Source organism: Mobula birostris, chromosome 20, assembly GCF_030028105.1.
Source record: "Mobula birostris isolate sMobBir1 chromosome 20, sMobBir1.hap1, whole genome shotgun sequence".
In the NCBI taxonomy this organism is placed as follows: Eukaryota; Metazoa; Chordata; class Chondrichthyes; order Myliobatiformes; family Myliobatidae; genus Mobula; species Mobula birostris.
In genome coordinates this window covers 55,294,110-55,316,437 of record NC_092389.1, presented here as the reverse complement: position 1 = coordinate 55,316,437, position 22,328 = coordinate 55,294,110, and the positions used below count along the sequence as shown (strand labels likewise).

Genomic DNA, 22,328 nt, shown 5'->3' with positions numbered 1-22,328 from the left:
GTTCTCACCACAGACTAAAATCTCTCCTGAAATATTGTCCTTTAACCATTGATGTCTTTTGAAAATATTTTTACAGGTATGAAATTGCAGAGCACTTGTGTACGGGAATCTTAAGCACAACAAAACATCAGTTTTTCTGTCTCTGTCTGGATATTTTCTTTGCAACACCAATACATGTGTTGTCGGTCTTTGGAGATGAAGAAGTATCTCATCCCAGCTGGTAATGTATTCTGTCTCTGAAATGAAGTTTTCTGTTTTAACTGTGTGAAATTCACTGGAACCGGGAGCTGAGAACACACCAGCATTTGTTCACTGGAGATCAGTTCTCAACTGCACTGATTGTACAACGAATTCAAACGTCTGAATTTCTGAATTACCAGAGAATTGATCATAGTGAGGTATCATCCTCCTTCTCTCAGTGTGGGAAGAGATTCACTCACAGGCTACCCGCAGACACGCCAGTGAGTTCACAGTGGGGAGAGGCCATTCATCCGCTTCGTGTGAGGGAGGGGAACCACTCAGTCATCCAGTCTGAAGATACATCAGCAAGTTCACACCATAGTGAGATGCTCCACCTGTTCTGACAGTGAGAAGCCATTCTGTTATTGATGCTAAAGGTATATCAGAAAATTCACCAGTGAGAGGACATTGACCTGCTCGGATGGTGGGAAGGCATTCAATCACGCCACAGTGACACCAGTGAGTTCACACCGGGGAGAAGCCATTCACCTGCGCTGAATGTGGGAAAGGTTCACTCAATCATCTCAACTGAATGAACACCAGCGAGTTCACACTGAAAAGATGCCGTTCACCTGCTCAGACTGTGGGAAGAGCTTCATTCACTCCTCCAAACTACAGAGACACCAGCGAGTTCACACCAGGGAGAAGCCATTCACCTGCTCAGACTGTGGGAAGGGATTCACTCAATCGTCCAACCTACAGACTCACCAGCGAGTTCACACTGGAGAGAAGCCATTCACCTGCTCAGACTGTGGGAAAGGATTCATTCAGTCAAATCACCTGCTACAACATCAGATAGTTCACACTGGGGAGAGACCATTCACCTGCTCAGATTGTGGGAAGGGATTCCTTCAGAAATCTGACCTACAGACTCAACCAGCGAGTTCACACTGGGGAGAGGTCATTCACCTGCTCTAAATGTGGAAAGGTATTTGCTCGGTCATCTGTACTGAAGGAGCATCAGCGAATTCACACTGGGGAGAAGCCGTTCACTTGCTCTGAATGTGGAAAGGTATTTGCTCGGTCATCTCAGCTCTTGAGACACCAGCAAATCCACTCTGGAGTGGAACCATTCCTCTGCTCAGAATGTGGGAAGGGATTCACCGATGCAGCTCAGCTGAAAGATCATCAGGTTGTTCACACTGCGGAGAGATCGTTCACCTGCTCAGACTGTGGGAAAGGATTCACTCGGCGTTCTCGACTACTGACACACCAGTTGGACCACATTGGGGAGAAACCATTCATCTGCTCAGAATGTGGGAAGAGGTTCACCCATTCAGCTCAACTGAAGGAACATCAGCGACTTCACACTGGGGAATGGCCATTCACCTGCTCTGAATGTGGGAAGGGATTCACTTGGTCACCTCGACTGAAGGTGCATCAGCGAGTTCACACTGGGGAGAAATCTTTCAGCTGCTCTGAATGTGGGAAGGGATTCAGTCAGTCATCCAAACTTGTGAGCCACTACCGAATTCACACTGGGGAGAAACCGTTCACCTGCTCAGATTGTGGGAAGGAATTCACTCGGTTGTCTGACTTTACAATACATCAGCGAATTCACTCTGGGGGATGCCACTCTCCTGTTCTGAATGTGGGAATGGATTCACTCAGTCAACTCAATTAAGACTATAAGATATAGGAGCAGAAGTCGGCTATTCGGCCTTTCGAGGCTGCTCCGCCATTTAGTCATGGGCTGATCCAATTCTCCAGTCATCCCCACTCCCCTGCCTTCTCCCCATACCCTTTGATGCCCTGGCTAATCAAGAACCCATCTCTCTCTGTCTTAAATGCACCCAATGACTTGGCCTCCACAATTGCATGTGGCAACAAATTCCACAAATTTACCACCCTCTGACTAAAGTAAGTTCTCATCTCTTTTCTAAATGGATGACCTTCGATCCTGAAGTTGTGCTCTCTTGTCCTAGATTCACCTACCATGGGAAATAACTTTTGCATATCTAATCTGTTCAGAGCTTTTAAAATTCAGAATGTTTAAACGAGATTCCCCTCACGACCCCAGCCCCCATTCTCCTGAACTCCAGGGAATGCAGCCCAAGGGAAGCCAGATGCTTCTGTTATGTGTAACGCGCTGTAAGGTTTCACTGCTAATGTAATGGCTTCTTTGTAATGTTCACTGCTGAAGTAACAGTTTCTCTGCAGCAGCAATGTTCGTGTTATGGCTGGCGATAAAGGACTGTGGGATGCATGTCAGCCAATCAGGATTTTGTTGCTCTGAATCTGGGAGCGGTTGATTTTGTCAGAGAGAGAGATGGAGAGAGAAGACACGAATGGAGAGATTTGCTAGACTGCCGGACAGGGTGGACTCAGAGCGAGGGTCCGAAGGGCAGTGACGATTGGAAGAGGCCGATGGGGACCGATCGGCCTATCAGTGAGCTCCACTTTTGCGCACAGACTGTTTAATAAGATTGGGCCCTTTTTTTCAATTTTGTTTCTCTACTAACCATACAGTCAAAGTAAGAGTTATAAAGCTTAATCGTTTAATCGCAAAGTGTGTACTGTTTGTTATTTCTGGGCACTAATTTGTAACAGGGGACACATCGGGCAGCATCCATCCAAACGAGATTTCTTCAGTTTGGCCGGGCAGGGGGTTATCACCCCCTAGATTAAGCCGCTAGGCAAAGCGAGAATTACAATTGTGGGGGCTACGTTCGGGATTGATTCTGTTGGATGCTGTGTAATTACCCTGAGAAATGAACCAGTGGGGCAGATATTTGTACTCCGGATGAATTGTTAATTCCACTGTTAAGTTCTGTTGAAGTTGTGATTGTGAGCGGAGACTTGATAAAATGGCGGATGCAGCTCTTGTTCTCATGCAGACCAGCGCTGAGGTAGCCGGCGGCGGAGATTTCAAAGACAGGGTTCTGTCATTTCTGAGGAGTGAGGGGAAAGAGTGGTCGGAGTTAGAAGGTTTAATTAGTCCACGTCCCCTGGTGAAGAATGAGAATTCTGAGGTTGTATCCACCCTTACTTCTCTGGCGAATAAATGGAAAATTCAGATTCCAAGTCCCAGTTTTGGCAGGCTCCACCTATTCTCTGGAATAACACCCACCCCTAAAGGGGAGGAGGAGTATGAGACGTGGGCGGAACGGACCTCTCAGTTGTTCGATGAGTGGCAGTGCTCGGATTATGAAAAGCGACAGTGATTGGTTGAAAGTTTGAATGGGCGGGCCGTTGACGAGAGAGCTGTCAGGTTACATTATCCCGTAGCGACAGCTGTCAGTTATCAACAAGCACTGGGCAATGACTTTGATTCGACTGGAAGCCCAGTGGAGCTCCTGGTGGCGTTTCAAAGCATGCGTCAGGAGCAGGGGGAGAAGGTTTCTGCTTTTATTTTACGGCTAGAGAGGCAGCTAAATTGGTTGCGGCACAGAGGGGTCATTCAGGCGGCTGAGGTGGATCGGTTAAGAATGGACCAGATAGCCAGGGGCGCAGTGTCCCATGATCTGATTGTGTGGAGTCTCTGACAGTTTCGTAAGACGCGTCCCCTCCATCTTTTGTTGAGCTGATCAGAGAGGTACGGGAAGAGGAGAACGCGGCGGAAGCACGGGAGGATTCAGTCAGCAGGGTACAGTCCTCGGTAGTGTCTCCTGCGGTGAAGTGACCACAGATAGCCTACCCCGGGGAGTGGTAGAAGAGATTGTGGCAGAGTTGAGAACGGAGATACGTCGGTTGTTATCAGCGGGTGTGACCCCCCCTCCCCGCCATATGTTGGGGCTGATGTGGGGGGGGGGGGCTGCAGATTCCCCAAGGGGATGAACAATGCGGAGGGCTGCTGGCAGCAGGTCTCACACCAGAAGGAGAGTGAGCCCCCGGGTACCTTAGCAGGGAGAGTCGTTGGGAAAACCTAGAGGAGACCCAGTGAGGGAACGGCCTGGTGTCTCTGGGGGAACACGTTCCCAGCAATGTACCAAGGTACTCCCGAAAGTAAAAGACCCTATTCCTGAAGGCTTAGTGGGACCACGCTCCAGTGTGTCGCTACGGATAGAGAGTATTTACGCTAAAGCCATATTCGACACGTGGTCGCAGGTCACGTTACTGTACCATTCGTTTTACAACCGGTATCTGAAGCATTTACCCTTGACACCATTCAGTGCACTGGAGATTTGGGGTCTCAGTGCTGGTGATTATCCATACGACGGTTATTTGTCAGTGAAACTGGAGTTCTTGGAGGCCGATGTGGGAGTGTCTGAGGGTCTTGATATAGAGGTGCTGGTTTCCCTGTTGAGAAGAGCTGCGTTTCAATTCTGGTGGGGACCAACATCCCTCTGGTGAGGAGGCTCATGGGGGCCTGTAAGGAGAAGGCGGGTGAGAGATTTTTGGGGACCCTGTCCGTGCTCCCAGTGTATCAAGGTGATTTTGAGGAAGTGCGTGGCAGCATTGGCCTGGGTACCAACTTTAAACGAGGAACCGTGTGGTTCACCCAGTCGAAGCCAATGGTGGAACGGACCGGGGAAGTAGCGAGAGTGATGGAGACCCACCATATTTCCCGGAGTGCCTGAGGGAGAACCCCTCTCAGTGGACGCTCTGGAGAACCACAAGGGGGAGTCGGAATTTCTGGCTGGGGTGCTGGTGAGGCCCGAATTGTAGAAGCCCTCGGTTGTACAGCCGAGCAGGATGGCAGTGATCGTCAGGAACACTACGAAGAGGGAGGTCACCTTCAAGCGGGGGATGCCCCTGGCGCATTTGTTCCTGGTGACGGTAATGTTTAGACCCCCCGTGAGGCACGCCGGGGAGAAACTATTGGAAAAGCGGGGGAAGTTGACCGCTGAGTCATTCAACTTCGGGGACTCCCCGGTGCCGCCGGGCAGGAAAAGGAGGCTGGTGGAGAAGATGTTGAAGCTGGAAGGTGTATTTTCCATTAGCGAGTTTGATGTTGGTTGTTCCAAGAGCACGCGTCACGCTACCCGGGTGACCGAGGACACCCCGTTTAGAGAGAGGTCGCGGCGACTGGCCCCTGCAGACATGGAAGACGTGCAGCAGCATTTGTGTAAGTTGAAGGGAGCTGGGATCATCACTGAGTCCCAAAGCCCCTAGGCCTCCCCAGTAGTCGTGGCCCGGAAGTAGAACGGGAAGGTACGCATGTGTGTGGACTATAGGACTCTGAACAGGCGCACCTTCCCTGACCAGTATACGGTCCCAAGGCTCGAAGACGCGCTGGCCTGTCTGAGTGGTGCAAAGTGGTTTGGTGTGCTGGATTTGAGGTGTGGATATTACCAGATGGCCATGAGTGAGGCCGACAAATAGAAGACGGCATTTATATGTCCCCTGGGATGCTAACAGTTCGAAAGGATGCCCCAGGGCATATCGGGAGCCCGTGCAAACTTCCAGCGGGTCATGGCGAAGATGGTTGGGTATATGAACTTGCTTGAGGTGTTCATGTATTTGGATGACCTCACAGTATTTGGATTCACCTTGGAAGAACACGAAGCGAGGCTACTGAAGGTGTTCGGCTGCCTGAAAGCTGCAGGGTTAAAACTTTCCCTGTCTGTTATCTAAGTCGGACACATAATCTCACAAATGGAGTAGTTGCAGACCCGGCTAAGATAGAAGCGGTGTCCACCTGGCTAAGGCCCCAGGGTTCTGTGGTTATTATCGGAGATTCCTGATGGAGTAGCTACAGACCCGGGTAAGATAGAAGCGGTGACCACTCGGCCAAGGCCCCAGACTGTGAGCGCCCTGCGCTCGTTCTTGGGGTTCTGTGGTTATTATCGGAGATTCCTGACGGGCCACGCCAAAGTGAGTCACCCCTTGAATCAGCTTCTGTGTGGTTACCCTCCCCTGGGGAAGAAAGGGAGGGGAGGAGGGACAGGAGGGTGGAGAATATCTAAACTTTTGGACAGAGGGACTGGACAGGGACGAGGAGGGGGAGAGCGCTCCTGCCCCTGGGGTGACAGGTACATGAGGGACTGGACAGGGACGAGGAGGGGGAGAGCGCTCCTGCCCCTGGGGTGACGGCCCTGTGTCAGTTTGCCATCACCGTGAAGGCAGAGGAAAAGGAGCGGCCGGATCGAGCAGCGGATCAATGGGCGGCTTCCGATGACGTCATTCCCCAGGTTCACTGTGACCTCACTGCTGCAGGAATTGAGTTCTGGGGAAGTGGCGGCTGCTCAGCGGGATGACCCGGGCAGTGGTACTATTTGGTCCGCGGTTGAAAATGGAGACACGGCTCAGACAGAGAAGAGAAAACACGCTTCGGTGCCTCCATTACTGAAAGAGTGGCCTCGATTGGAGTTGAAGAGCCAGATCTTATCCCGGGTCACGTCATGACCGGTCCGACCCGGCGTTGCCAGCTGGTTCTGCTTGAGAGGTATCGGAGGATTGCGTTGTAATCACTTCATGATGATTCTGAATATCTGGGGGTGAAGAAGACCTATGGATTGCTCAGCGACCGGTTTTACTGGCCCCGAATGAAGTCGGAGGTTGAAGAATACTGCAAGTCGTGCATTCGTTGCATACGCCGGAAGACACTGCCTACGCGGGCAGCTCCTTTGTCCCACTTACAGAGCGCAGGGCCCCTGGACCTGGTGTGTGTGGATATCCGGTCCATAGAACCCGATGCCAGCAATACGGCGAATGTCTTAGTCATCACGGACCACCTCACCAGATATGCTCAGGCTTTTCCTACCGAGGACCAGAGGGCGACTACGGTGGCAAAAGTGTTGTGGGAGAAGTATTTCGTTCATTATGGCCTCCCCAGGCGGATACATAGTGACCAGGGACGGGACTTCGAGAGCAGACTCTTCTATGAGTCGCTGGGCATGCTTGGAGTTGAGAAGTCGAGGACCACGCTCTATCACACGCAGGGCGATCCCCAGCCTGAGGGGTTTAATAGGACCTTGCTAGACGTACTCGGGACCATGGAGATCAGCGAGAGCTGGTGGAGTCAACATATTGAGATCTGGTTCACTGTTACAACTGTACACGAAATGAAGCTACTGGGTACTCGCCATGTTATCTGTTGTTTGAGCGCGAGGCGAGGTTGCCCATTGACCTTTGTTATGGGACTGATGAGGGTGACTTACCACCGAAGCCTTATCTGAAGTATTTGTGTGATATGAGGACTGAGCTCAAAAGCGCTTATGAATTGGCTGGGGCTGCAGCCACCAAGCAGAATCGAGGAAATAAGAGGAGGTATGATCAGAAAGTGAGGTTCTCCCAACTCCTGCCGGGAGACCGAGTCCTCATAAGGAATTTGGGGCTACCTGGAAAGTACAAGTTAGCTGACTGCTGGGCGGCCACACCCTATGTGGTGGAGAGTCAGATGCCAAACCTACCAGTGTTCCGGGTGAAACGAGAAGAGGGGAAGGGTCCTGTCAAGATTATCCATCGGAACCACCTGCTGCCCCTGGGACAAGAGGTGCAGGCTGACCCAGAGCACGACTTGGAGCTTACACCTAGTAAGAGGGCTCTGCGAAAACGCAGGGCGACTGCATGGACCACAGCGGGAAAGGCTGGGCCGGGCCGCGCCCATGAGAGGGAAACTGAATCGGAGGATGATTATAGAAAATAGGTGCAGGAGTAGGCCATTCGGCCCTTCGAGCCTGCACCGCTATTTATTATGATCATGGCTGATCATCCAACTCAGAACCCCGCCCCAGCCTTCCCTCCATAACCCCTGACACCCGTAGCCACAAGGGCCATATCTAACTCCCTCTTAAATATAGCCAATGAACTGGCCTCAACTGTCTCCTGTGGCAGGGAATTCCACAGATTCTCCACTCTCTGTGTGAAGAAGTTTTTCCTAATCTCGGTCCTAAAAGACTTCCCTTCTATCCTCAAACTGTGGCCCCTCGTTCTGGACTTCCCCAACACCGGGAACAATCTTCCTGCATCTAGCCTGTCCAATCCCTTTAGGATTTTATACGTTTCAATCAGATCCCCCCTCAATCTTCTAAATTCCAACGAGTACAAGCCCAGTCCATCCAGTCTTGCTTTATATGAAAGTCCTGCCATCCCAGGAATCAATCTGGTGAACCTTCTTTGTACTACCTCTATGGCAAGGATGTCTTTCCTCAGATAAGGGGACCAAAACTGCACACAATACTCCAGGTGTGGTCTCACCAAGGCCTTGTACAACTGCAGTAGTACCTCCCTGCTCCTGTACTCGAATCCTCTCGCTATAAATGCCAGCATACCATTCACCTTTTTCACCGCCTGCTGTACCTGCATGCCCACTTTCAATGACTGGTGTATAATGACACCCAGGTCTCGTTGCACCTCCCCTTTTCCTAATCGGCCACCATTCAGATAATAATCTGTTTTCCTACTTTTGCCACCAAGTGGATAACTTCACATTTATCCACATTAAATTGCATCTGCCATAAATTTGCCCACTCACCCAACTTATCCAAGTCACCCTGCATCCTCTTAGCATCCTCCTCACAGCTAACACTGCCACCCAGCTTCGTGTCATCCGCAAACTTGGAGATGCTGCATTTAATTCCCTCATCCAAGTCATTAATATATATTGTAAACAACTGGGGTCCCAGCACTGAGCCTTGCGGTACCCCACTAGTCACCGCCTGCCATTCTGAAAAGGTCCCGTTTATTCCCACTCTTTGCTTCCTGTCTGCTAACCAATTCTCCATCCACATCAATACCTTACCCCCAATACCGTGTGCTTTAAGTTTGCACACTAATCTCCTGTGTGGGACCTTGTCAAAAGCCTTTTTGAAAATCCAAATATACCACATCCACTGGTTCTCCCCTATCCACTCTACTAGTTACATCCTCAAAAAATTCTATGAGATTCGTCAGACATGATTTTCCTTTCAAAAATCCATGCTGACTTTCTCCGATGATTTCACCGCTTTCCAAATGTGCTGTTATCACATCCTTGATAACTGCCTCCAGCAGTTTCCCCACCACCGACGTTAGGCTAACCGGTCTATAATCCCCCTGTTTCTCTCACTCTCCTTTTTTAAAAAGTGGAGTTACATTAGCCACCCTCCAATCCTCAGGAACTAGTCCAGAATCTAACGAGCTTTGAAAAATTATCACTAATGCATCCACTATTTCTTGGGCTACTTCCTTAAGCACCCTGGGATGCAGACCATCTGGCCCTGGGGATTTATCTGCCTTCAATCCCTTCAATTTACCTAACACCACTTCCCTACTAACATGTATTTCGCTCAGTTCCTCCATCTCACTGGACCCTCTGTCCCCTACTATTTCTGGAAGATTATTTATGTCCTCCTTAGTGAAGACAGAACCAAAGTAATTATTCAATTGGTCTGCCATGCCCTTGCTCCCCATAATCAATTCACCTGTTTCTGTCTGCAGGGGACCTACATTTGTCTTTACCAGTCTTTTCCTTTTTACATATCTATAAAAGCTTTTACAGTCAGTTTTTATGTTGCCTGCCAGTTTTCTCTCATAATCTTTTTTCTCCTTCCTAATTAAGCCCTTTGTCCTCCTCTGCTGAACTCTGAATTTCTCCCAGTCCTGAGGTGAGCCACTTTCTCTGGCTAATTTGTATGCTTCTTCTTTGGAATTGATACTATCCCTAATTTCTCTTGTCAGCCACGGGTGCACTACCTTCCTTGATCTATTCTTTTGCCAAACTGGGATGAACAATTCTTGTAGTTCATCCATGCAACCTTTAAATGCTTGCCATTGCATACCCACCATCAATCCTTTAAGTGTCATTTGCCAGTCTATCTTAGCTAATTCACGTCTCATACCTTCAAAGTTACCCCTCTTTAAGTTCAGAACCTTTGTTTCTGAATTAACTATGTCACTCTCCATCTTAATGAAGAATTCCACCATATTATGGTCACTCGTACCCAAGGGGCCTCTCACGACAAGATTGCTAATTAACCCTTCCTCATTGCTCAAAACCCAGTCCAGAATAGCCTGCTCTGTAATTGGTTCCTCGACATGTTGGTTCAAAAAACCATCCCGCATACATTCCAAGAAATCCTCTTCCTCAGCACCTTTGCCAATTTGGTTCACCCAACCTACATGTAGATTGAAGTCACCCATTATAACTGCTGTTCCTTTATTGCACACATTTCTAATTTCCTGTTTAATACCATCTCCGACATCACTACTACTGTTAGGTGGCCTGTACACAACTCCCACCAACGTTTTCTGCCCCTTAGTGTTACGCAGCTCTACCCATATCGATTCCACATCTTCCCGGCTTATGTCCTTCCTTTCTATTGCGTTAATCTCTCCTTTAACCAGCAACGCCACCCCACCTCCCCTTCCTTCGTGTCTATCCCTCCTGAATATTGAATATCCCTGAACGTTGAGCTCCCATCCTTGGTCACCCTGGAGCCATGTCTCTGTGATCCCAACTATATCATAATCATGAATAACAATCTGCAGTTTCAATTCATCCACCTTATCACGAATGCTCCTTGCATTGACACACAAAGCCTTCAGGCGCTCTTTTACAACTCTCTTAGCCCTTATACAATTATGTTGAAAAGTGGTCCTTTTTAATGCTTGCCCTGGATTTGTCGGCCTGCCACTTTTACTTTTCTCCTTACTACTTTTTGCTTCTACCCTCACTTTACACCCCTCTGTCTCTCTGCACTGGTTCCCATCCCCCTGTTGTGAACTAACCTCCTCAAGCCTAGCCTCTTTAATTTGATTCCCACCCCCCAACCATTCTAGTTTAAAGTCACCTCAGTCGCCCCTGCTAATCTCCCTGCCAGGATATTGGTCCCCCTAGGAATCAAGTGTAACCCGTCCTTTTTGTACAGGTCACGCCTGCGCCAAAAGAGGTCCCAGTGATCCAAAAACTTGAATCCCTGCCCCCTGCTCCAATCCCTCAGCCACGCATTTATCCTCCACCTCATCGCATTGGATGTGAGGTACATGCTGCCTTTCGCTAACTCCCATTGATTGAGGAAGAAAGCCCTGGCGCTTTTCCCACTGAGTCAGGTGAGGTGGAGGGCGTGGGGGAGTTGTGGGCAGCCTGGTTTACAGCAGGTCATTGAAGGAGAGAAAGCGGAGCCTGGACACGGGACAGAGGGCTCCGGGTTGCGGGGGTGGGGGTGGCGGAGGACTCGGCAAGCAGACACGAAGTATCACCAGCAGCGTCTGAGTCTGAAGAGTTAGGTGAGGGTGTACGGACCTCTCAGAGAATTAGCAGACCACCGGATAGGTTGACCTATGTAGCGCCTGGGGAACAGTGTGTGATCTCTGCTGTTGTGGCGAGCTACGTCACTGACTTTGCATCTGGATTGGACTTTGTGTTTGTAGGAAGGGTTGGCGAACTATCTCAACGTCATGAGGACATGACTAAATTTGGTAGTGGTGGGGGCAGAGTGTAACGCGCTGTAAGGGTTCACTGCTATGTAATGTTTCTTTTTGCAATGTTCACTGCTGAAGGAATGGTTTCTCTGTAGCAGCAATGTTTTGGTTATGGGCGGAGATAACCGGACTGTTGATGCATGTTAGCAAATCAGGATTTTGTTGCCCTGTCTTGTGATTCTGGAAGCAGTTGTTTTTGCGGGCTTTTTCGAGAAGGAGAGAGAGAGATGAAGAGAGAAGATGCGAACGGAGAAATGTGGTGGATCGCCGAACGGGGTCGTCTCCGAGCGGAGGCCCAAAGGAGGAGATCGATGGAGGAAGAAGAACAACTGAACTGCGTGAGCTCCAACTTCGTGCGCACAGGACTGTTTAATCAGATTGGTGCCTTATTTTTTATTTAATATATTTTTTTCTCTACTGACCATGTAGTCAAAGTAATAGTTACAAAGTTTAATCGATGAACCGCATATTATGTACTGTTTGTTATTTCGGGGTACTGATTTATAACAGGGTACACATCGTGCAGCATCCAGCCAAACGAGATTTCTTGAATTTGGCCGTACTGGGGGACTATCACCCCCTAGATTAAGCCTAGAAGAACCGCGCGTTACAATTCATTTTCCTTCCATTTATAAAATAGTTAACCCTTTCATTTCTTCTTCTATGCACTTCCCGACACTGTGCACCATCTGCCAATTTTTCCCCACACTCCTAAAATACTGATTCTGTCCGCCATTTCGATTGCCCCCATTACTAATTCTCGTTTACCCACGGCCGGAAATTCACCGTCTCCTCCCTTTAACACGTTAAGTAGCTGAAGAAACCTTTGGTGTCCTCTTTTATATGACTGTCTAGCTTAAATTCGTATTCCATCTTTACGTTCTAAATGACTTTTTAGTTGACTTCTTTTGGTTTTCATAAGCTTCCAAATTGTCTAACTTCCCACAATTTTTTTACTCAATTATATCGCCTCTCTTAGGCATTGACATTCCTGCAAAATTCTTCTTCTTTTGTGATGTATTTATCCGGTGCCTTCCGAATTGCTTCCAGAAATTCCAGCCATTGCTGCTCTGCCGTTGTCCCTGCCAGTGTTCTTTTCCGATTAATTCTGGCCAATTGTAATTGTGTCTGTGATTACCGTTACTCTGCTGTAATACCAGCACATCTGATTTTCGCTTCTCCTTCTCAAACCTCAGGGTGAACTCAGAAACATTCTGCTTATTTGCCCCTAAAGGTTGTTTTGCTTTCAGATTTCCAATCAGTTTCTCTTCATTGCCCCACACCCAGTGCAGGAGAGCAGATCCTCCAGTGGGTTCAAACGTCAGCTGCCTTAAAAAGCGATCTCGAAGGCACTCTAGAAATCCCCCGACCTGGAATCCAGGATTAACCTGATTTTTCCCATCTACACGCATATTTAAATCCTCCATGACTATTCTACCATTTCCCTTTCGGTGAGCATTCACTGTCTCCCGTTGTAATTTGTAGGTCACATCCTCACTGCGGTTGCATGGTCCGTACAGGGTCTTTTCACCTTGTCGTTCCTCAGCTCTATCCACAATGATTCAACACCTTCCGCCCCTATATCACCTCTTTCTAATGATTTGATTTTGTTTGTTTGTTTGTTTGTTTTTTTTTTTAACAAACAGAGCTACGCTACCACCTCTGCCTTCCAGCCTGTTCTTTCGGTACTATATGTATCCTTGGATACTAATCTCCCAGCTACAATCTGCTTTCAGCTATTGTCGTCAGTCATTAGTAGCAGAGGCGGTCATTAAGATGGGGCGGCTTTTCACCAATTTAACAAAAAGTGTTTATCCATATTCCGCCCTATATTTTCACGTTAGCCCATTATTCATGTGAAAGTTGGAGACTAGAGAACTGGCAGTGGATTGGCCACCTAGTATCACACCAGCCCTACAGTTGTCTGGGGACGTCAGACTGTGAGGTACTGAGCAGGAAAGGGAATAGATAGACATATCCACAGACCAAATGCTGGGCGGCATTCTGGAGCAGTACATTGATTGGCATATGGCGGGACACCGAGTTTATGTGTCGCCATGACGGTGTTTTACTCCCCCCCGTCCACGCCCCCTCCCTCCACCACACAGACTACCCTAATGTCCCGGAGCTGCCGGTAGCGGGGAAAACCCGCCCGGAAATAACACCTTGGCCATCAGGCGGTGACTGAGAGGAGCCAGAGCCCGTGCTCGACACACAGCGGCCCGCACTAGCTAGTGCTCAGGACGCGGCTTTATTCATGAACTGAAGCACCGAGGTGACCGGGTATTTCACCGCGCCGATCAGCTGCTCCCTGAATTTCGACTGAGTCACCGCGTAAATAAATGTATTCGTGCAGCAGCTGAAATTCCTCAGCAAAACTCCGACATAGTGAAAGATCCATTCGGAATCACTGAAATCAGATATTTTTCCTGCGACCTGATAATATATGACATTTACAACGTATGTCATCCACAGGAGGATGAAGTTGCCGGAGAGGGTGAAGAGTAAAACCACAGACCTCCTCCTGCTCTCCATCTCCGGGTCACTGCGGTTCTCCCCCTTGCTCTGACCCTTCAGCCCCTTACGGACCCGACTGGCCACTAAAATGTGTCTGACTGTCAGAGCGTTGAGCAGCAGGATCCCAGCGAAAGGGAGGAGCGGAGTTAAAACCATATCCAGCCAGTCATATACCATCCATCCAGGGTCAGTGAAAAAATTGTTTATGGTTCTACAAAACCACGGTAGGTTATCGATGATCACGCTGTGTTCAAACGTGAAGTATCTGGGAACGTTTTTCAGACAGAACACTACGCCGGTTGTTGTCAGAACCACAGCCGCATTTTTCCCGGTGCAATATTTTGTTTTCAGCTTCTGGCAGCAAATGGCGACAAACCGATCAAAGGTGAAAGTGACGGTGAACCAAACAGAACAGTCTGTGGCTGTGTACTTCAATACATCGATAACACTGCAGACAGGGGTGATGTCCAGAAAATTCCACGGGAAGTAATACCAATTGATTTGATACAAAATGACCTCGGTGACAATAGTCAGTAGATCGGCCGCTGCCATGGCCACCAGGTAGCGAGTGGTGCAGGTAGAGAGGCCGCAGTTTCCCCGGGACAGGATCACAATCGCCATTAAATTCACTGGAGAGAGAGAGAGAGAGAGAGAGGTGTGGGGGTGGGGGAGAACCGACCCTAGCATTACTGAGCACATTCTCCAGGAATTAAAGAGGGATCGGACTTCAGCTAAAGATCAAGCGTGCCAGAGTCTGTGAACGGCTGCTAATCTAACATCGGACACGGGTCACACTGTCTCTGACCTGCCTTTTTCAGTATGAAGATACGACGATGTGTGAACAATCGTCGAGGATAAAAATAAGCTGTATGAACAACAACGATCGGTGCTGATCCCGATTCCAGTCACTGACGGAGCCGGTTTCACTGATTTAACCGTAACTGACCAGGCCTCCTGAAGCTCAGCGTCTGATTGGACCGAGAAGGGATACAGAGGGGAGCAACGCACGCGAAATACTGGCGGGACCCAAAAAAAACCTATCGTTTCGGGGCGAGACCTATCTTCAGGTCGATACAGCGCCCAATTTACGACGGGTCTCAGGAACAACTTGGTAACCAGAGACTGAATGACTCCGTTAACGGATTAATTCTCCAGCACACTTCAATTCGATAACACGCGGCAGCAGATGCATGGACACTGGTTCAGGTGATCTGTGCCAGACTCCACCGGGAAACGTGAAACACTGGACCAGGGGTTCTGTCTGAATAATAACTCAGTACAAGTAAACTTCACAATGTAAACCCATCCCAGTCACCCCTTCACGGCGACCCTCCGTTTCCCAGCTGTGGGACAACTCTGGACAAGGTCCCATTAAAAGCCTCCCAGTTACACCGTCCAGGAGAGCTGCCCGCCCCGGTACTGGGACAAATCTGGACAAGATAATATTAAAGGCAAAAACAAAGTTCAGGTCGATCCCCTGAGTTAGAGGAGAGACCGGGGATTCGTTCATCTTGTCATTAAATATGAAATAATCAGGATGTTGAATTGATAGGATAAATATCTTTGACGGATATCTATGCAAAGATCATCAAGTTGGAAGCTTGTCGATTGATCATAAACAGGTTCACACCGGTTAACACACGGAAATACCAAACATAAACTGCTCTGCTCACTCACCAGGAACTCCAGTGACGGCAATGAGCAGGTACAATATTTTCTGCACACTGTAGTACCGTTTCAACATTGCCGACATTTCCCCTGCGCGGCAATGTGTCCCCCTGTGCCTCAGGCGGTCTATTGGAATGAAATGTTGAAGCACCACATGTCCCGGGTTTATAAACACCATCTAGCGACCCCACAGGGACAGACTTCAACATATTGTATAATAAAACTCCTTAACTTATTTAGAAACCTATTACATCAGACAGGTGCCATCCCCGCGGTGACGGGTTGTGATTAATTTAGTGAATTAATTTTTAGACCAGCTGTGTGAGTAACTTTGTCCCAATAACGGCATCAGAACCTTCGAGGTGTCTTATCAATAGCATTTGCTTCCATTGTAAATATGTACTTCAGAGTAATCATTTATCAAATACAGAATATTGAAATTAAGTCTGTGAAATTGTACTGAATCGCCCACTATTGCCATTCTCGTCAACGGTATAAACTCTTGATGTAGTTGGGGTTTTTGGAGATTCTACCAAAATGGTCCTTTGTAAGATACAGTCTCTGTGTGTGGCGACATGAATGAACACTTGTTGGGGTCCTGACGAAGGGTCTCGGCCTGAAACGTCGACTGTACCTCTTCCTAGAGATGCTGCCTGGCCTGCTGCGTTCACCAGCAACTTTGATGTGTGTTGCTTGAATTTCCAGCATCTGCAGAATTCCTGTTGTTGTTGTTGAACACTTGTTGGGGCCTCGTTTTGCACCTACCACTTACCTAACGCATGGCCGTAAAACTCAACAGTCCAGTGGGGGTGGGGTGAGAATGTCTTAATCATATCACCGCACATATGTCAAAGAACATGGCGATGAGCTGGAGAGGTAGATAAGAAACCGCCGTCATGTGTGTGTGTGTGCGTGTGTTTATCTGTCTGTCTGTGTGCGCGAGTGTCTGTGTGTGTGTGTGTGTGTGTGTGTGTGTGTGTGTGTGTTTATCTGTCTGTCTGTGTGCGCGAGTGTCTGTGTGTGTGTGTGTGTGTGTGTGTGTGTGTGTTTATCTGTCTGTCTGTGTGCGCGAGTGTCTGTGTGTGTGTGTGTGTGTGTGTTTATCTGTCTGTCTGTGTGCGCGAGTGTCTGTGTGTGTGTGTGTGTGTGTGTGTGTGTGTGTGTGTGTGTGTGTGTGTGTTTATCTGTCTGTCTGTGTGCGCGAGTGTCTGTGTGTGTGTGTGTGTGTGTGTGTTTATCTGTCTGTCTGTGTGCGCGAGTGTCTGTGTGTGTGTGTGTGTGTGTGTGTGTGTGTGTGTGTGTGTGTGTGTTTATCTGTCTGTGTGTGTGCGCGAGTGTCTGTGTGTGTGTGTGTGTGTGTGTGTGTGTGTGTGTGTGTGTGTGTGTGTGTTTATCTGTCTGTCTGTGTGCGCGAGTGTCTGTGTGTGTGTGTGTGTGTGTGTGTGTTTATCTGTCTGTCTGTGTGCGCGAGTGTCTGTGTGTGTGTGTGTGTGTGTGTGTGTGTGTGTGTGTGTGTGTGTGTGTTTATCTGTCTGTGTGTGTGCGCGAGTGTCTGTGTGTGTGTGTGTGTGTGTGTGTGTGTGTGTGTGTGTGTGTGTGTGTGTGTGTTTATCTGTCTGTCTGTGTGCGCGAGTGTCTGTGTGTGTGTGTGTGTGTGTGTGTGTGTTTATCTGTCTGTCTGTGTGCGCGAGTGTCTGTGTGTGTGTGTGTGTGTGTGTGTGTGTGTGTGTGTGTGTGTGTGTTTATCTGTCTGTGTGTGTGCGCGAGTGCCTGTGTTGTGCTTTCATGCACTTTCAAATCTTGTGCATCCCCAAATCTGTGCGTACCCCCAGAACGCTGCAACCTCCATATTCAAATTCGATTCTCCAAGTAAGAGTGATTTCAAGCACTTCACAAAGTGGCTGACTGAACCATAAAATATCAACAAAGGTCAAAATTCAAATTGCATTTGTTGTTAATGTTTCTACAAATGAAAGAACCTTCAGATTCGTCACATCTCCAAATCAGCAGGCACACCCACATGCACATTGGATTATTCCAGATCCTCACGCACCCCAAATTCCGTGTGCACACCATATTCCCGGATAAACTCCTAAATCTACGGTGATTCCCAAATCTGTGTGCACCCCCAAATTACCAGACACCCTAAAACGTTGACACCAAAACAGACACACGTCAAATCGGTGCGCATCTGCAAGTCCGCCGGCAATGTCTGTGCAGCCTTCTATTTGCCAAAACCTCCGCATCTGCGCAATCCCGAGATCCGCGTGCACTCCCATGTTCGCGGACTCACCCCTAAATCAGTACACTTCTAAAAATCCGTGTGCACCTCCAAATCCACAGACACTCCATATCGGCTGGCGTCACCAAATTAGTTTGTACCCCCAAAAACGCCTAAACTTCACCACATCTGCATTCGCCGCTAAATTCGTGTTCATCGGCATATTCTTAACATCCTCCTATATCAGAGCGCATCCCCAAATCCGTATGGACCGCCAAATCCGTGTGCGCCCGCAAATCAGTGCATGATCCCACATCATTGTGAACCCCAATTCCGTGTGCAACCTAAAACCGATGACTCGCAAACATGCAAATCAGTATCCTAGAGGAAGAATAATTTCAAACAGCTTGCAAAATAAATGCTCCTACCTTAAAACAAATAGGATGAAAAAAAGTTCAACGTTTAATGACATCCTAAATCTGTCGACACACCAAAGTCTCACACATCCTCAGCACCGTGTGCAATCCCATATTCTTCGACTCTTCCTAGATTAGTGCACATCTCCAAATCCATGCTCAGTCCCTTAAAATGCAAGGCTAAATTCAAAGTTAAGGACACCCCAAATCCAGGTGCATCAACAAGTCTACCAATACACACAAAACTGTGTACAACCGCAAATCGGTGTGTACACCAAGATACATATGTACTTGCATGGAACATCCAAAATCACTGACACCTCGAAATCTGTGTGCAGCTCTAAACTTAGGAACGCTCCCAAATCTGTGCTCACCCCCAAATCCATGTGGAAACCCTCAAGGCATCGAACCCATGTTTGCCCTCACATCCCGAGATGTGCACGCATCCCCAAATCGATATATAGACGCAAATCCAACATCCACTGGGACCCAGAAACACCCTAATCCAAGGCGACCTTGCTTCGTGGATGCAGAATATGCTTGCACAGAACAGGGAAAGAGTGGTTGTGGACGGGTCATATTCTGCATATAGGTCGGTGACCAGTAGTGTGCTTCAGGAATATCTTCTGGGACCCCTTCACTTGGCGATTATTATAAATTACATGAAATAAGGAAGTGGGGGGACGTGTTAGTAAATGCGCTGATGCCACAAAGGATGTGGGTGCTGTAGATAGTGTGACTGGCTGTCAGAGGTTACAGCGGGAGATCGATAGGATACAAAACTGGCCTGAGAGGTGGCAGATGGAGTTCAACCCAGATAAATGTGAGGTGGTTCACTTTGGAAGGACAAATTTGACGCTAGAATGTACTATTAATGGGTAAGACTGTTGGCAGTGTGGAGGATCAGAGGGATCTTGTGGTGCGAGTCCATAGAACACTCAAAGCTGCCGTGCAGGTTGACTGTGTGGTTAAGAAGGCATGCAGTGCATTGGCTCTCAGCAGCCGTGGGATTGAGTTTGAGAGCTCAGAGGTAATGTTGCAGCTATATAGGACCCTGGTCAGACCCCACTTGGAGTTCTCGTCACCTCACTACAGGAAGGATCTGGAAACTATAGAAAGGGAGCAGAGGAGATTTGCAGGGATATTGTCAGGATTACGGGGCATGCCCTCTGAGAATAGGTTGAGTGAACTTGGCCTTTTGTTCTTGGAGCCACGGAGGATGCGAGGTAATTGACAGAGGTGTATAAGGTGATGAGAGGCATTGATCGTGTGGATAGTCAGAGGCTTTTTTTCCAGTGTTGAAATGGCTAGGACGGGAGGGCACAGTTTTCAGGTGATTGGAAGTAGGTACAGAGGATTTTTTTTTTTAAAGCAGAGAGTGCGTGTAACGGGCTGCCGGCGACGGTGGTAGAGACGGGTACGATAGGGTATTTTAAGCGGCTCTTGGATGGGTACATGGAACTTAGAAAAATAGCGGGTAATAGAGGGTAAACTTAGGTAATTTCTAAAGTAAGTACATGATCGTCACAGCATCGTGGGCCGAAGAGCCAGTATTGCGCTGTAGGTTTTTCTGTGTGTCTACCCGCCCATATGTGTGAACCACAAATCCTCCGATCCTCCCAAACCTGCTCACACCCTCAAATACATGTCCCCAAGCCCAAATTCATGTTCATTTTGAAAGCTGCCGACAGTCCCAAATCGACCCACATACCTATGTATGTGAACAACCCAGATCTGTGCGTACCCCAAATCCACAGCCACCTCCACATCCACATTAGAAAACCACAGAGGAAGAATCATTTCAAACAGCTCTCACAATAGCAACAAGCACCTTAAAATACAGCAAGATCAAAGTTCAAAGGTTAAACTATTTATTTTAAAAGTATACATAAATGAAACAACTTTGATATTCGCCAAACATGCACCTCAGAAACATGAAATACGTGTGAATCCCAAATCCTGAGCACTTCTAAATCCACCAACTCCCAAAATCCGTGCGTAACACCAAATCCACGTACAATCCCAAGTCTGCGCACCTCCACAAATCCATCTGCACTCTCGAGTCAGTGTGTGCTCACAACTCCACCGACATCTCATATTCGCTGACAAACGCCCATATCCGCGCACATCTGCAAGACACTGTGCACGCCCGCATTCGCCGAAATCCCCTACATCAGCGCAATCTTCAAATCTGTCTGCACCCCAAGTCTGTACGAACCTCCGAACCTGCCAGTCACGTCAAATACACTCACATGCCCAGATCGGTGCGCATCCAGACAGACTGACACCCGAAATGCACATTAGATTATCTCAGAACAGGAATCATTTCAAACCATTCACAAAACAGCTGCTTCCACCTTAAGTCAAATGACAATATAGTTTAAATATCATTTGCTATTACAGTATCGGTAAGTGAAACAACCTTGAGATTCATCGCAACACCAAATCCACGGACACCCCAAATCCGTTTCACAACCAAATTTGTACGTAATCCCGTCCATGTGCCGACACACGCTAAAATCTGCGCGCATCCACAAATCCGTGAGCATCCTCAAATCTGTGTGCATCCCCAAATCCAGACACCGAAAATCGGTGTGCACCTCGATATCCACTCACACTCGGAAATATGTGCACAATTCTACATTCGGACGCAACTCCAACCCCGACAACATCTCAAATCCGCGTGCACTCCGTCATTAGCTGTCAAACGCCGAACTCTGCACATTTCCCTAAACCCACATACAAGCTCCAAATCTGTGTTCTTCCTCAAATTCTCAGACACCCCGAAACCTCTGTGCACCTTCAAATAGCTCCGCATTCCCATGTTCGCCAACACATCCACATTTCTGCACACATCCCAAAATCCCTGTACCACCAAATCTGCAGACATCCCCAAATCATCAAACACTCCAAACCCATGTGAACCCCTAAATTCACTGACCCCGAGGTCCGCGCATATCCCCATATCCCTGCGCGCCCCAAATCCGTGTATGCACCCAAACCGCTGACACCCCCCGATGCATAATAGATGCCCCTGGAGCAAGGATCATTTCCAACAGTCAGAAATTTGCTGCCTCCACAGTCCGGGTCAAATTTGACCCGTTTTATTTGACAGCAGTAAAAACGCCCTAAATGCCAGTTTTAGCCGAAATTTGATGACTTTTCCTAAAGTGACCCAAAATACGCAAAAGTGAAAGTATTTAAAATTTTTATACTTTTGTACAGGTGCTCCAAGTTTTTGTACGTTGAGTCTGTTCCGGGTCAAATTTGACCTGTATCTATTGAAATGGATTTTAGATCTCTGAAACATTAATTAAATGATTAATCACCTTTTTTTAAATATCAGATAGGCTATTTATACATTCTAAGTGGATCTGCGGTTCAAAATTCGGTAGAGACACTTGTTATGACCCGGACTGCACTGTGAATATCATCAGGTTGCCCGGTTTAAACTGATATCCCCAAATCCGTGTGCACACCCATATTCGCTGACAAACCCCCACATCAGCACGCATGCCCATATCTGACGCACCTCGAAATCCACTGACATACCCAAGTGTGTGCGCAACTCAAATCTGCTTGTATCCCCAAATCCGTCCACACACCCAAGCCCGCTAACACCTCCACATGAACAGTCGATTATCCGAGAGCAAAATTCATTTCAAATAGTTTCCAAAATAGCTGACTCCACCGGAAAAAATAATACTTGCAAGAAAAATTCAAAGTGCAGTTATTATTCAAGTATCTATAAATGAAACATCCTGAGATTCAACCCCACCCCCAAATCCAACGACCCCCAAGTCCGTGGACAACCCCGTAACAGCTGACACACCCTAAATCAGCGCACATACCCAGATCCGTGTTCACCCCCAATTCAGTGTCCACACCAAAACCCGCTTCCGTCCACGCATGCACAGTAAATTATCGCAGAGCACGAATCAGTTCAAACAGTTCATAAAATAGCTGATTCTACCTTTAAA

General features: G+C 48.1%; 2 pseudogenes; one reads left to right on the top strand and one right to left on the bottom strand.

The window, feature by feature from the left end:
* The first annotated feature begins 78 nt into the window (after window positions 1-78).
* LOC140184978 (uncharacterized) lies at window positions 79-1,864 on the top strand (annotated as a pseudogene).
* An 11,900-nt stretch (window positions 1,865-13,764) lies between these two features.
* LOC140184977 (probable G-protein coupled receptor 139) lies at window positions 13,765-17,990 on the bottom strand (annotated as a pseudogene).
* Window positions 17,991-22,328: the final 4,338 nt, after the last annotated feature.